Genomic DNA, 15293 nt, shown 5'->3' on the forward strand with positions numbered 1-15293 from the left:
GCCTGGAATTTTCTCTAAACCGTATTCTTTTTTTTTTTTTGTCTAGCTATGAAGAGAACAAGTTCTTGCTCAAGGTAGAAAGCGGACCCATAATTTAGGATAGATTTATTTCTGGACCAGATAGATGGTGCCCTCCGCCATGCCGACCCTCCTCCTCTTTCTTCTTGGTGTTTCAGGTCAGCTCCAAACAGTCTCAGAGACGGCAACGGTTCATGATTTTGTGGCTTAATGAAGGAAGCAGAAAGGAGATGAGCTGCTCGCAGTGAACCCAGGCATCTTCCCTGGCGGCAGCCCTGCCTGTGAACTGCCCATGGAGCCTGTCCCCAGCAGTGATGGGGGCAAACCCCACCTGCCAAAGGCTGCATCGAGGAAATTTGACTCCTGGGCACCTCTGGCCCCGAAGTGTGCCCCTATAGCCCCTGCTTACCCATGGCTAAAGCGCTACGGCAAGGTGTTGGGACAGGAGCAGCTGTGACCCTCACTACTCACCCTGCACTCAGGGGTCTAAAGACAGTTAGGAGCCAGGCTCCGCTGGGCCACCCAGCTCTGGCCTGGCAAGTCAGGTCTGAGCTAATCCCTTCTGGCTGAGTCATGTTTCTTCCAGCTACTGAAGGTGGCAGGAAGGTCTGCAAGCCCGCTCTGTGGTCCTATGAAAGTTCAAAGGAGGGAATGAGACCTGGTGTACCCCGAAGGTTGGACTGGCCAGGGGTTCTAGAATAGTATACGAACTTCCATGAACTTCCACAGAGTCATGGCCTCTAGCAGCTAGCATCCTCGGAACTGGCAAAAGGCGGATGTCAGGAAGGTATGGGGAGTCAACTGTGGAGTCAGTCAGGACCCAGGTCCAGAAGCAGAGCAGACAAGAGTCCCCAAAGAACAAAGAGCACCTGGTCACCACTTGCAACCAGCTCTGTGCCAGGTACTGTGGAGGACAGAGCTGCGACAAGCCACAGTCTACCCTCAGCAGCTTGGCACCCAGTTGGCAAGATCGGGCTGACCACACAAGCAGCACTGGGTAACCTCTGTGGACACAGGGCCCACTGGAACTGTGATCAGACAGCAAGCCGGGGAGAGGGTGTGATGGCTAAGGTCCGCGCTGTCTTCAGTAAAGGAGAGGAAGAGATGGGACAGAGGCCCAGAGAAACTGGAGGCCAGGGAGGTGGCTGGCCTTAGCCTGCAGAAGCCAAGGGCTGGCCTGCCTGCTGCCCTGGCCAGGGTGACCATGCCATGAAGGCTCTGGCAAACGGATGTGCAGAAGTGACGAACTGACCCAGTGGCAGGCTCACGGCTGGAAAGGCTTCCATGTTTAGAACAGAGACTGCGTTGGGAGCAAACAGGAAACAGGTCAGCTCTGAGCAGTGAATCAGGGGTGGGCAAATGGAGTACCCTGGGTGGGAGAAAAGGTCCCAGGTCTGGTCCTGAGAGAGGCTGGGGAGAACGCAGCTTCCTTGAGCTCGGACAACATGGAAGGGCCCAGCAATGGGACTGGAGAGTGCAGAGAGGCCCTGGCAATGGTGGGGGAGGGGGCTCTTCTGCTTTGGAGCTGCAGATGGACAGGCTGGGATGGGGGAGGAGAGAGGCCCTGGAGCCCCAGCTGGAGGACTTTGGGGGTCTGTTTCTGGCACCCGTCCGACCCCTGGACCTCTTGTTCCTGGACCTCTCCACACTTAGCCCTCAGCCCCACACAAAAGGGCCTTGTGTGGGAGTACTGGAGACACCACATGCATCTTTATATCACCACCCCCTCCACCCCTTCCCCAGGGCCTTGGCGTGAGCCTCACTCCACCAGGTGCAGGAGACAGGAAGAAAGGGACCGGGGACCAGACGGGAGCCAGAGGTCAGTGAGCATGGCACCCTCTTCTGCCCTGCAGCTTCCTCTGACCCTCCCTGCAACGCCTGCCTCCACTCACCTCCTGCCCCTCTCTCCCCATCCTTCTTTCCTGGCCCCCTCCATCTCTCCTCAGTATTCTCTTTTCGCTTCCTCCCTGTTACTCCCCTCACTGGCTCCAGAGTGGCATGGACAGCCTAGAGACATAACCAGGTTTATTCTTGGAAAACACAGGCATGACGGAGGGTACCACAGCAACAAGTTTCCATGGTGCTTGGACACGAGCAGATATGGGTAAAGGAGCGCTGGCTGACCCGAGTCCCGGCACTGCCCACCCCGCCAGCAGTGCAAGCCTGAGCAAAAATCCCTGCTCCAGCATCAGAACATGTCCCAGAAGCCATGTGAGGAGCTCCTAGGAAGGTATTGCAAGGCAGAAACTCGATCCAATTATGAGGATGCAAGGTGCAGCTCTGGGGAAGAGGCTCGGGTCAAGGTCAGCGGGGTGGGGCCCATGACTGACTCCTGGTGGGCTTATAAGGACAGACACACAGAGAACACAGACCACACTCTCCCTCCACGTGGTGATGCAGCCGAACGCCCCCTACCAGATGCGGCCCCTGGATCTCAAACCCCTAAGTCATGAGCTAAATAATCCTCTATTCTCTCAAATTACCCAGATTCAGGTATATTTCTGTTTTTAGCAACAACAAGGATGAGGACATTCCCTAAGCTTCATTGGCAATTCCGTGAATGTCCAACTACTTCATCAGCAACCTGCACCCACCCACAGACACATACTGAACACCTACTGTGAGTTGAGCACTTGGTGGGGGCAAGTCAAGCCATGCAGATGCCGCCTGGTCTTCACAGAACTGTGGGTAACAGACAGCAGGCTGCTGGAAGGGCACAGTGAGCTGGGGGCGGGCCACAGGGCCAGTCTGCACAGGACGGCAGTAGGGGCTGTCCCCACGCGGCATCCCAGCATCCCAGTGAGCAGAGCGGTCTGGCCTTTATATGTCCCAGAAGATGAAGCTGCATTCAGAGAATGGCCTGGACCCCAAACTCGCCTGCAGCCCATTGTCTGTTAGAAGCTAGGGGACAGTGTAGACACAGGGCACAGGCTTGCCAACATGGGAAGGGCCTGCTGCTTGGGAGATTTAGGGGTGCAGGAGAAGGAAGGAGGGCATATAAGAAGTAATGGGACCTAGATGGGAAAGGAGCCTGACTTTCGAGGGCTCAGGGCTGGGCTCTGTCCCCTCACCCTTTCTAGGAAACCAACTAGGAGAAGCAGAGGCCCGTGGACTTGGGGGTGGGCACAGCTGCCAGGGAAGCCGTGTGGGGCAGGGGTTGTGGGAGGAGGCCGTTGAGGCACTGAGAAGAGAGTGTCATGGGGAATCCGGGACAATGAGCTGATAGAAGGGGGAATGTGGGGAGAAGGGGGACGGAGGGACAGGCTGCTGAGAGGACGGCTCTGCTGGCGACTTGCCAAGGTTAATCGAGGGGCACCAGGCAGCCTCTGCGACATTCCAGCCGAGGAAGGCTGCTCTGAAAAGAGCATTTGCTGCAGGGAGAAGGGGCCTTTCTCTGGTCTGGCTGCCGGCCCTTTGTGGAGGTTCTCTGAGGCATGAGCCCTGTGAAAAGCACAGGGCGGGTGGGGCAGAGTGGCTGGTTTGCTATTCATCGTCTGGGCAAATGGCCTGCCCTGGGCACACGAGAAGGGGGCCAGCGGCTGGGTCAGCTGCCCTCGGACCAAGACGATAGCAGCTCGGAGATCTGTGGACATGGGGTTCCCTGGAATCTGACTTACCATGTAGAGAAGGGCATGCAGGAAGAGAAGGGGAGAAGGCAGAGCGTCACCTGAAGATTTGGCAATACCACTAGAGGGAGGGACCGGGGTGTACCATGCAGGGAAAATGCTGGCACTTTTCCAGCGCCCTGCGTCTAGGTTGAAGGGTTTGGCATAATCAGAAATGCCAAGGCTTCCACCATATGGTATGTTACTACAACTGAAACCCACATCTCTCCACAAACACACCCACACAAGCAACACACTGCACACACACACCCAATGGAGGGACACACACACACGTATACAAAAATCACACATGCAGAGGCACACATGGAAACACGGGACAGTCCCAAGCACACGTCCACATGCAGAATCTGCCCAGATGACCACATGTATGGTGTCCACAAAGCACGTGCCCTTGCAAGCTGTTCCCACGGCAAGTGTGTGCCTCACCCTCACTCATCACAAGACGATCACGCACTGACTTGTGCACATGGGATCGCGAGCTTCCCACACCAGAACTCCTGGTACACGTGTCCTACACCACTCTTCTAAACCAGGTCCCAGGAGGCGTGTCCATGTGGAACCCACCCCATGCCCTAGTCACCCCGTGCTACACCCTGGTTCTGGGCTCTGAGGTACCCAGCTCCCACCTGCACCTGCTACAGACACTGGGGAGCAACTGCCAGCAGGTGGCGGCAGCAGGAGCTTCATGTAACCAGGACTGGCTTTAATGAGGACAAATCCACCTTTCTGGGAGGGAATGCCGTCATGCTGGGTGGGTAACCCTCCTTACTGTGCCAAGACTGAGCCTGACGAATGGACCTGTCAGAGCACCAGGGCAAGGAAAGCCACCAGGAAGAGAGCTTGAGACTCAGGACTCGGGAAGACGGAAAGCTGGCGACTGGGGATAGAGAACAGAGGGAAGGGACCAAGGAGCCACTTCTGTGTGGTCCACCAGGGGTCTAGATGTGTGTGTGTGTGCACCCGCACACACATGCACACGCTCGTTTACTACGTGCACATGTGTTAGTGTTTGCACACACCTCTGATGCTGCACCGTAATGTTGTGTGTCAGTGGATACGGAAGAAGTAGGTGTGAAAAGACTTGAGAATGCAGGCGTGTTGTGCGCATGTGTACGTGTGTGGATTTGCATGTACCCTGCGTGCGGAGTGGCTCAGGGAGGGAGTGAAGAAGCCAACTAGCACTCCTCACAGATACGGCACCGCCAGCACTGCAGACCCCAGTTGTTAGTTCTCCCACACGCTCTCATGCCACACACACTCCAGGGACACACAGGCATGCTCACACCACCCACGCAGCCAGGTGCTGTGCCGCCACATACAGACCTGCCCACCCACACACTTTCACACTTATATACGGGCCCGGGGAGAACCAGAGAGATACATATAGATGCAGCACAGACGCACACCGACGCCCAGGCTCAGGCCGGCCCGCGTGCGCAAGCACGTGTGTGTACTCTCACACATTCTGCTGTGTCTGTGGATCCGCAGGGCCCCACCCTCCCTGGAGAGGGGAGAGAGAGGTTCACAGGGGACAGATGACGCTCCCAGCCTGTACAGCCTCCTCGTTTCTGAGCCTCTGGGGATCAGAGGGCTCCCTTCTCTGAGGACTGCAAGAGTGCAGTGAAGAAGAGGACAGCCTTCTGCACACCCCTCTGCTCCAAGTCCTGGGCCATGGGGCACCACCCCACGCAGGTCCTGCTGAGCGCTGTGGTCCTCAGCACTGTGAACAGCACCTCCATGACAGGGGGTTGAAGCCCCTGAGCAGTTCTTGCAGGCGCAGAATGCTGGAGTCCCCTTATCTGTATCCAGAAGGTAACTGGAGTCTGGCACATTCAAGCCTCGACCCTCCGACGGGGAGACCTGTGGTTGGGGGACAGCAGTGCCTGCTTCCTGGCGTGTTGCGAGGCTCAGAGCGCCTGGTGCTGCTCCTGACATACGCCAGAGAAGGCTCTCAACATGGACAATGACTGCTCCGGTTCCATCTTCACCAACTTGCAGACCAGGAGCTGAAGTGCCTGCGCAAAGCATATCCATTTACTTGGTAATCCAGCAATGCCACCTTGCAAGACACTGAGCCAGGACGTGTGGGTATAGGCCCCAACCTTGCCAGATTCTAGCTCTAAGACCCAGGCAGATCCCTTACCCTGTCCGAGTCTCCATCCACCCTCTACCAGGCTGGAATGATCACAATAATAATAGCTAACGCGAATAAACTCCCACGTGCCAGGCCCTGGTTTAAGCACTTTCCGAAGATTAAATCCCAGACTCATGATATTAAATGGAACAATCTGTTAAATCCTCATTTTATAGAACAGTAAATGAAGTCCTTGCCCACGATCGCACCAATGGCGGCAGCAGAGACAGCCCCAGAACCCAGGGAGCCTGCCTCCAGAAGCCAGGTTCTGAACCATTACACCGCACCACCTCCTTCCAGGGACATCCTGGGCGTGCCCGTAGTCTGAGGACTGCAGCGCCTTAAACAAATGTTCGAGTTTATTGTTATGCAGCCCAGCCTGGCTCGTGGATGAGCAATTGCACAAGGAGTGAGAGCTGAGATGCATGCGGGAACAGGATGACGATGGAGCCATCTGGAACTGTACATCACACCGAGCAGAGAGAGGTGGGACAGGATGGGCCAGAAGGAGCAAGCAGCCATGAGCATCCTCGCACAGCTTTTCACTAGCTCCCGAGTCAGCCCATTACTAGCTCAGAGGTCAGACTGCTTCACCGAAAATCGAGAAGAGAATTTTCAAGTCACCCTGAAATCTCCCTCTTCATTCTAACCATGTCCACCAGCTCGTTTTCCCGCGATGCCCCTCATCACCACTTCTCAACTGCATTCCCTAGTGTAGAACGTGTCACCTGTGCTGTGACATATTGAGAAGCGCTATTATAGGACAACTGCTATGATAGCTCAGAGTCATCCTAGGACAGGCCCCAGGAGTGCAGTCATGTCTAGAGGCCTCTACAGATGAGAGAAGGATACGGTATGGTAACCAGGAGCTTTTCTGCAAGGTACTTTAGCAGGAGAAGACTTCAGGACACTGCTTGGTCCCCAACCTCATATGGCCTACTGTTCCCTACAGAAAGTTCTCCATTCTCAGAAAAGAGTCATTTCGGGACCAGCAGTTAGCGTAATGGCTATGTCGCGGGACTCCCATGTAGCTGACCACGGTTCGAGTCCTGGACCCGGTGGCTTAAACTCACACCGGGCGCGTGTGCATGAGTGCCCAAGATCCCGAGAGGAGAATAGAGAAGGGACTGCAGCATGGCCATCCCCCCAGGGGGTGATTTCTCACTTTCTGTCTCTCTGTCTCTCTCTGTCTTTCTGGCGAGCACATGCCCTTACAGCAAAACAAAAACCTCTCCAAAAAAAAAAGGAAAAAAAAAAGATACGGTATGGTAACCAGGAGCTTTTCTGCAAGGTACTTTAGCAGGAGAAGACTTCAGGACACTGCTTGGTCCCCAACCTCATATGGCCTACTGTTCCCTACAGAAAGTTCTCCATTCTCAGAAAAGAGTCATTTCGGGACCAGCAGTTAGCGTAATGGCTATGTCGCGGGACTCCCATGTAGCTGACCACGGTTCGAGTCCTGGACCCGGTGGCTTAAACTCACACCGGGCGCGTGTGCATGAGTGCCCAAGATCCCGAGAGGAGAATAGAGAAGGGACTGCAGCATGGCCATCCCCCCAGGGGGTGATTTCTCACTTTCTGTCTCTCTGTCTCTCTCTGTCTTTCTGGCGAGCACATGCCCTTACAGCAAAACAAAAACCTCTCCAAAAAAAAAGGAAAAAAAAAAAAAAGAAAGAAAAGAGTCATTTTAAGAGCGAGGATCAGATGGTAGTGCAGCAGCAGCACAGTGGTCTGCAGGGCTGGCCCACATGGGAAGGTCCCAGGTTTGCATCCCGAGACTGGTCTGCATACACCAGATGAGAGAGTCCCTGTGATCAAGAGCCAGTTGAAGCTGGGGTGTTCTGGTAAGAAGATCCTTCTCTCTGGAGAGAAGAAAGAAGAAAACTTTAAAGAACTGAACAGAATCATTTCACACACATGAAGACAAAGCCTATCTCTCTGGAAGGCCCATGCCTGTCATCCTTGGTTGACCGCCATATAGAACAGCACAGCCAGGGAGGCAGGGCCTTTGAAACTGCCCCCACACACACACCTGCCACTGTCCTCTCCAGAGTCCTGTGCGCTCAGCCCCTGCCCAGAGGAGCCCCTTCCTTCCCCTCCGTCTCTGCAGACGAACTCAGGACGGAGCTTGCGCTCGCGTTCCACGAGCTGGCGAAACAACGACGGAGGTGCTGAGGAGCAGGGAATCCGTCACTGTTAGCACTGCAGGGGCGGCCGTGCTCCCAGCTCTCGGATTCGCTCCTGCTCCTTTTCCGTCTCCTATCACGTGCCCCTCAGATTTAATCTGGCCCCCACTGACTAGAAAGATGCAGCAGTTTCCCTCGAAAGCCCAAGGAACAAGAGGCTTGAGATGTCTCTCTCTCTCTCTCTCTCAAGTGGGGAGTCTAGCCACACTGAGGGAGCCCCAGTAGACACAGGGTGGCCCCGGCTTTACTGAACTATCCTCCTGCCCCCCTTTTTGTCATGGCTGGGGTGTCCCCCCCCCCAGACCCAAGCGTCCCTTTTCTTTCTGCCTGCCACAAACAGACAGGATGCTCACCACTCACGCCGCCCACCCAGCGGTCCCCGTCCTGAGCTGGGGTTGCCTGCTGCCCAACAGCCTCTTCCGCTCCCACTCCCTAAAGCTCCACGTCTCCAAGCACGGCTCTCGGACCTCTGCACTAGACCCACCTGGAACGTGAGGGCCAGAGGGTGGCACAGGGGTAACAGAACCCCTGTGAGACTGTGGCCCAGTCAGAAGGTTCTGGTTCATGCCCAGAGACCTTCCTGAACACGCGGGGTGTGCCCGTGCTCAGGGCCAGGGCTGGTGGGGGTGAACACAGCATGGAGACCCTGTTGAAGGTGCTCCATCTCTCTTGCTCATGGAAGAAGTAAATGAATAAGCGCCTTAGTTATTTATTTACTTTTAATTTGTTCTAGAGAGCATGTACTCACCAGAGACAGAGGGAGACAGAGAGAAGAGGGAAGTGAGACAGCTCCTCCCGCAGATGAGCACTCTGCAATCCCTTCTCCTCCCACGTTTTTGGGCACACACATGTGCCCAGAGTGTTTTTCAAGCCACCAGGTCCAGGACTTGAACCATACAATCAGCCATGTAGGACCCAGCTGCCTTAACCGCTACACCAACTTGGCTGGTCCTTAATAAACTTTTTAAAAAACATTATAAAATCTCAGCTTCTGGGCCTCAGCTCAGATCCACTCCAGATCTGCTGATCCCAAAGCTGGGAGGAAGGGCTAAGAGCACCATCTGCAGAGCCCCCTGGGGCTCAGGGGCACTCCCGCTGGGGACGCGCTGCCCACAGGGTGGCAGCAGGAGCCACGCTCCAAGCCAGCTGGGCTGCTTCCTCTCCCAGCAGCCTCCACCCAAGGTGAGTCGGAGTTCCGAGACACACACTCTCTGACCCACGCGAAACCTCTCACGGCCCAGGCCATCACCCAGAGGTAGGTCCAGACTGTGAACCCAGTTCTGCCACCCGCTGCCTGTGGACCTCGTCTCCCTGGCCAGCATCGGGGAAGGATACTTGTTCTCTCACCTCAGAATCATGATGCGAGTTTTCGAAGAGAAAAGTGAAAATGCGTGGCGCCATGACTAGATGATGAGTTTTTATTATCATGCGAGAGACGCCAGGGGGTGGGAGAGAGTGTCGGAGACCCTGTCTCCACGCCGCAGACCAGCAAGGGCAAAGGAAGCGCCCCACCACTCCCCGGGGCTCTAAGGGCTCGTCCTGGGTGCAGGGAGGCTGGCCTCAAAAAAAGGCAGGGCTCCTCCGATCTCCTGGAGCACTGCTCCACTCCACCCCCTGCGTCTGCCCACAGGCCCCAGCCTAGCGGGGTAGCGGGCCCCACCCTCTGCATCGGCGCCTCTCCCTCTAATTACTCTCCACACACTCTGGCGCCAGGCCCTTCAACCAAATTACGATCGATTCCTCACTCCTCCTGGATCAATGTCATCGACCCTGAAAGAGGGAGGACAAATCAAAGCCACCCTCTAGGAAACCAATGGCCCGAAGCAAAGCCCAGAGCCCTGGCCACCAAACTTTGAATGTGTACACACCCATGTGCATACACACACACACACACACATACACACTCCCTTGCCCAAGAGGCGTATGAGTGAGTATGGGCACAAAGGCACCAGGCCGTATAGAGGTATTTACACACAAACACATAAATTGTTCTGTATACACACACAGAAGCTCACATATGTCCACATGTGTGCAAACGAAAAGCACATGCACCCACACATACATGGAGTATGTCTACATGCAATCAACAAGAAGAAGGCACCTTTGCAACCACAGAAAGCTTGCTCTGGCCAAGCCAGCCCCTGTCCAGTTTGCACTGCCCGTCGGTCCTGGGCGTGACGGCTCAGCATGACTGTGACATACGCCTCGAAGCAGAGGTGTCCGGCCAGCTGGTAGGACTCTGGCTGTGCCTCCTCTGGGACACACACCCCTACTACCCTCTTCGCAGTGCTGGAGAAATGCCCAGCCACGTCCCTACCAGCCAGAGCCATTACAACTCAGCTGGGCTCTCTCAGCACCTTCATCCTCAGAGGAGCTGGGAGTACATTTGCACCTGAGGCCCCAAACAATTGGAAATGAGATGCCAAGCCTTCCGGACACCAACACAGAGTGACAGCCAGCCCACTCCCAGTCAGCACGGATATGGGGACAGTACAGAGAAGAGAAGCAGAACGGGACCGAGCTCGGTACTGCCCAGGCAGATGCTCAAGGCACAGACCACTGTCCCCTCCCCCATAGTGCTCTGTCTACTGACACATACCCGCGGTACTGGTCATGCCAGGTCCACCTCTCAGTTAAGGCACAGAAACACAACGGTGGAAGGAGAGCCGTTGGAGACACCCAGGTTTCCTCAATGACATCCTAAACAGGACTGTCCCTCACTCGGCACACGTCCGGTGGGATAGAGACCCAGCGAGCAGCCAGTCCTCTGCCTGAACCATTCTAAAATTCTCCCCAAATAGAGAAAAATGTCCCTCCCCACCCTGGCCGCCACTTGGTATGAAGGAGAAAAGCCATGCATTTATAAATGGTTGGCCATTCTACGGAAGCTGTGTGAAGGACCACCGTCATGCCTTTCTGCTCCCAGTTCTCGACACGTGACCCTGCAGAGGCTGCCAAGCCACAGCCTGGGGTGACCTGACCCTCCTGGGGTGGGGCAGGGTGCAGGTGACCGGGACCTGCTGCTTACAACAGAGAGATCTGCAGGGAGTCCGAGATACCTTTGGACGGGGGAGAAGTCCACGTGAGCCTGGCGCTGATTTTCTCTGCTCCTCATCCTGTGTGTCGGGTGGAATGCTCTCAGGTCTTGCTAAGTCTCAACTCCCCCACAGTAAAATGAGTTACTAGGACCACAGCAGGTGGTGAGAGCCACCTCAGACCTGAGGGCACATTTCAGGGCCGTGTGCATATCCCGGAAGTCCCTGTCCTCACACCCTCTACCTGCATGACTTGCATCTTCTCTGCGTAGTCTGTCCCCACCTCTCAATCTCTCAGAGCTGTTCCAACTTCTCCTAGAGGCTTGAGGAGCATCGGCGGTACCCTTCTGGATCCCCACACCCTGCAGCTATAACTGAGGGGGTTTGGTGCCACTCAGAGTCCCTCGCAGGACAAATTAATAGCAGGTCCACGTGATGGAGAGTGGCAGCCTGTGGGAGACCCCTGAGGTTCGTTCTCTCATCCACAGGCCTTTCCCACCATGCCACCATGAAGAAAGGTCGGAAAGCATTTCCCAAGCCACTCCACACGTGTGTTTCCGGGGTGAATTAGGCCCCACCAGGCGCACGCGCTTGCATGCGATTTGGAAGATGAACGGGAGGGGGAGCTGCTCTGTCTGCAGCCTGGGCAGCTGGTGGTTAACAAGGTCACAGGAGTCTTGCAGGGGTTTTCAGTGTTCATTCTTCATTTTCAAAGCCTGATCCCTGAATCTCTGCTCTCCTTCCATCTCCAGGTCCCCAGGGGCAGCTCCAGCCCTGATGGGCATGGCCCCGAGGGCAGCCTCAGAGCTCTGCTTCCCTAATTCTGTGCTGCCCTGGGAGGCTTGCTAGCCGTCTCCACTCTGAACCTGCTTTTGCCCTTCCCACACGGGGGAAGCCCTGAAATTTCTGTTTAAAATTCCTTTCTGGGGACTAGCAGGCGGCACAATGGATATGTTGCTGGACTCCCACATAATCGACCGTGGTTTGAGTCCCGGAACTGGCGGCTTAAAACTCATGCTGGGCACATGTGTGGGTGTGCCCCAAATTCCCAGGGCAGAATGGAGAAGGGATTGCCACGTGGCCATTCCCTCTGGGGTTGATTTCTCACTTTCTGTCTCTCTGTCTCTCTCTCTCTCCAGCAGGCACACTCTCCCTATATCAAAAATCCCTCTTTTAAAAAAATTCCTTTCTGGGACCAGCAGTTGGCATAATGGCTATGTTGCTGAACTCCCATGTAGTCAACTGCGGTTCAAGTCCTGGACCCGGTGGCTTAAACTAACGCCGGGCGTGTGTACATGCGTATCCAAGATCCAGGGAGGAGAATGGAGGAGAAGGGATTGCAGCATGGCCATCCCCCCTGGGGGTGGTTTCTCACTTTCTGTCTCTCTGTCTCTTTGTCTTTCTGGTGAGCGCACACACCCTATAGCAAAAACCTCTCCAAAAAAAGAAAAATTCCTTTCAGTTTAAACTTTTTAGAATGGAGATACTTTTAAAGTTTATTTATTTATTTCATGAGAGAGGGGAGAGAGATGGAGACAGAGAGACAAGCACACCAAGCAGGTCTTCATGCCACTATTCCCCACGCCCCCACCTCCATCCTCAGCCAGACTGGAGCACGGGCACGCACACACCTGGTGTGCTCAGGGAGTCTCTGGGACACACAGCCAGGCCCTGTCCTATGTGGTCTGGTGGTGTTATAACTGCGGCACCACCTAGTCCCTGAGTGGGGTTCACCATCGAACCATAGCACGCAAAATGTACACTGGGTGAAAAGTGGACAGATACTCAATGTGTGCACACTGCTCGCCTGGAGCTGCCCTAGGAAGGACAGGAAGGAGGAGACGTCCCTGTTCCCACCTAGACAGCAAGCAGAGGGAGGGAAGCCAGTGGGAAAAGCAAGGCAGCCTTCAGAGTCGGCCCAGCAGGGCTGAACACTGGCCGTGGTGCTGCCACGGCGCACAGGCAAGTTGCCCACCCCCATCCGAGGCCAGCTTTGTCTCACTCAGCTCTGCTGCCCCTCCTTCTGTGCTCTGTCCCTCATCCTTGGAGACCCACGGCACATGGTGTCTGCCCAGGGATCTTCCCGGGTCTCTCCTATCCAGGCCCTTGCTCTGCACTGCATGGAACATGGAACGTGTTCAGTACATTGAAGTCATCTGACTCTCATCTCATTTTCTTTTCACACACACACGCGCACACATGCACACGTGCACACATACACACACAGCCACTGGAGTCCCTATTTGTCTTGGTCAGATACTGCAGAAGCAGAGCCTGAGAGGGGAGTCCAGGTGCCCGGGACCTAGTGAGGGAGACTCTGGGGAGAAACCTCGAGAGAGCAGGAGAGCAGGGCATGGGCAGAAGACACAGCAGATGTGGTTCCATCTAAAGCCCAGCCCCCGTCTGCACTCCCTGGAGGGCCCAAGCATAAATGGCACTTTGGACTTGTATTGCCTCGGGGAAATGGGCTGGCCTTCTGTATCCTGAGTCCATCGGTCATGGCCACGGTGGGCACGTGACCCCCCAAGTGTTTCTCTGCAGGGAAGGGTGTGGCTGGTAGGAGAGGGGCCAACAGGCAGAGCATGGCAGAGCTGCCCAGTGACGGGATCTGGCAGAGCACCAACTGGAAGAAGCACGAAATAGCAAAGGCACCACGGGATTCCTCGAGAACAAGAACTGGACAGAATGGGGCCAAGGAAAGCTAGCAGGTCCCTCATCCAGCTGCCTTCCTCCCTGCCCAGCTGAGCCAGAGAAACCACACCAGCAGGGCACACGGTCATGACCGAGACGCCACTGTGCTTGCAGGTGCTGGTGGTCAGTAATGAGCTTATTAATTAAGCAGCCTAGAGCCACAGGGTATGTTTTTTCTGGGCCGCGGACAGGGCCACTGTCTTAGGCAGCAGTGAATTCTGAACTGTGCAGCAGGACCATGCATGACAGGATGCCACAGGGCCCCGAGACCTGAGGCTGCCCTGGGAAAAAGTGAGTGCCCCTTGGCTAAAAGACTTTCCAGAGCCACGTCTCCTGAGTGTCTCCCCACCTTCATGACCGCTGTAAGATCTCCTTCCTGCCTAGTTGGAATGTAGAGCATCCACCTAGAAGCTGAAGATAGATGAGACAAGCCGGAGTCAGGGGGCAGCGGGGCCTCTCTAGAAGGTCACAGAGATCCTGGGCCGAGAAAGAGAAAGGACTAAGCTGGACAAAACTGGCCTTTCCGGAGAGCAGAGGCACAGCCCAGGAGCTGCAGGCTGGCCCGGCTGCCCCGCACTTTGGCAAGGAGGAACGATGCCACAGTGACCTGCTGCCCCACATTCCCTGGCCAGGGGCTGACACCAGGGTGCTGAGCTAGCAGTCTGGGGGCGGATCACCAGTCTTGCTGCTATTTTCATTCACCTTTAAGCCAGAAATTCTGAGCCCTGGGCCTCCTACAAAAAACCTCTGGGAGGCCAGAGCCACCATAGGAAGGGACGTGCCCTGGAGAGGTCCACAGGAGTCTGCTGTCTCCAGCCTCGCTCCCTCCACCTTCCTCCCGTCCAGCCTTTTCCTGCCCAAAAGGAGCAGGTGGTGATTCTTCTCCGAGTGCAATTGGCCCAGTAGAATATCTTCTCGGGCCAAGAAGAAAAAGTGACAGCAACAGGTCCCTGAAAGTCTGTCTGTCTGGATGCAATAAATACCAGACCGACAGAACTGTGCCAGCGGCTCCGGCCGTGTGACCCTGGAAGGTGTCCCACTACCGTCCTGAGAAGACCAGACAGGGCTACTGCTCACCAGGCTGGCACCGTACACCGTCCTAATTTGCTGAATAAGTAAACGCCACACTGGCTCTGAGTTACACGGTGAGCACTGAGCCAGAGCAGTACAGCAGGGTCGCGTTTTACAATAGTGCTAGGAGAAATTGCTGGAAAGAAAGGCTGAGCCAGGACGGTGGGGGTTGGACACTTCGGAATTACGGGAAACGCGGATGGCAGGCAGGGCAGGTGGGAGGGATGTTGGGGCAGGGGAGACACAGAATACAGCCTGCCTGAGTCAGCTGGTGGGGACTGCTCAGCCTCTTGGACTACAACCTGCCCTGGTCATAGTTTAGGTCCCTCGTATCCTCCGGGAAGGGCCTCTCACTTATCTTTGGGATCCTGTTCCTCCCACAGCCAACACACCACCAGCTCCACTCAGCACTGCTCAGAAACACTGCTCCTTCTCCCTTGAAATGCTGTCTTGTGCTGGGTGTAATGGCTATGTCACTGGACTCCCACGTAGTCGATCACGTTTTGCGTCCCGGACCCGATGACTTAAAACT

This window comes from Tupaia chinensis, unplaced genomic scaffold, assembly GCF_000334495.1.
Source record: "Tupaia chinensis unplaced genomic scaffold, TupChi_1.0 Scaffold000274_1, whole genome shotgun sequence".
Classification (NCBI taxonomy): domain Eukaryota; kingdom Metazoa; phylum Chordata; class Mammalia; order Scandentia; family Tupaiidae; genus Tupaia; species Tupaia belangeri.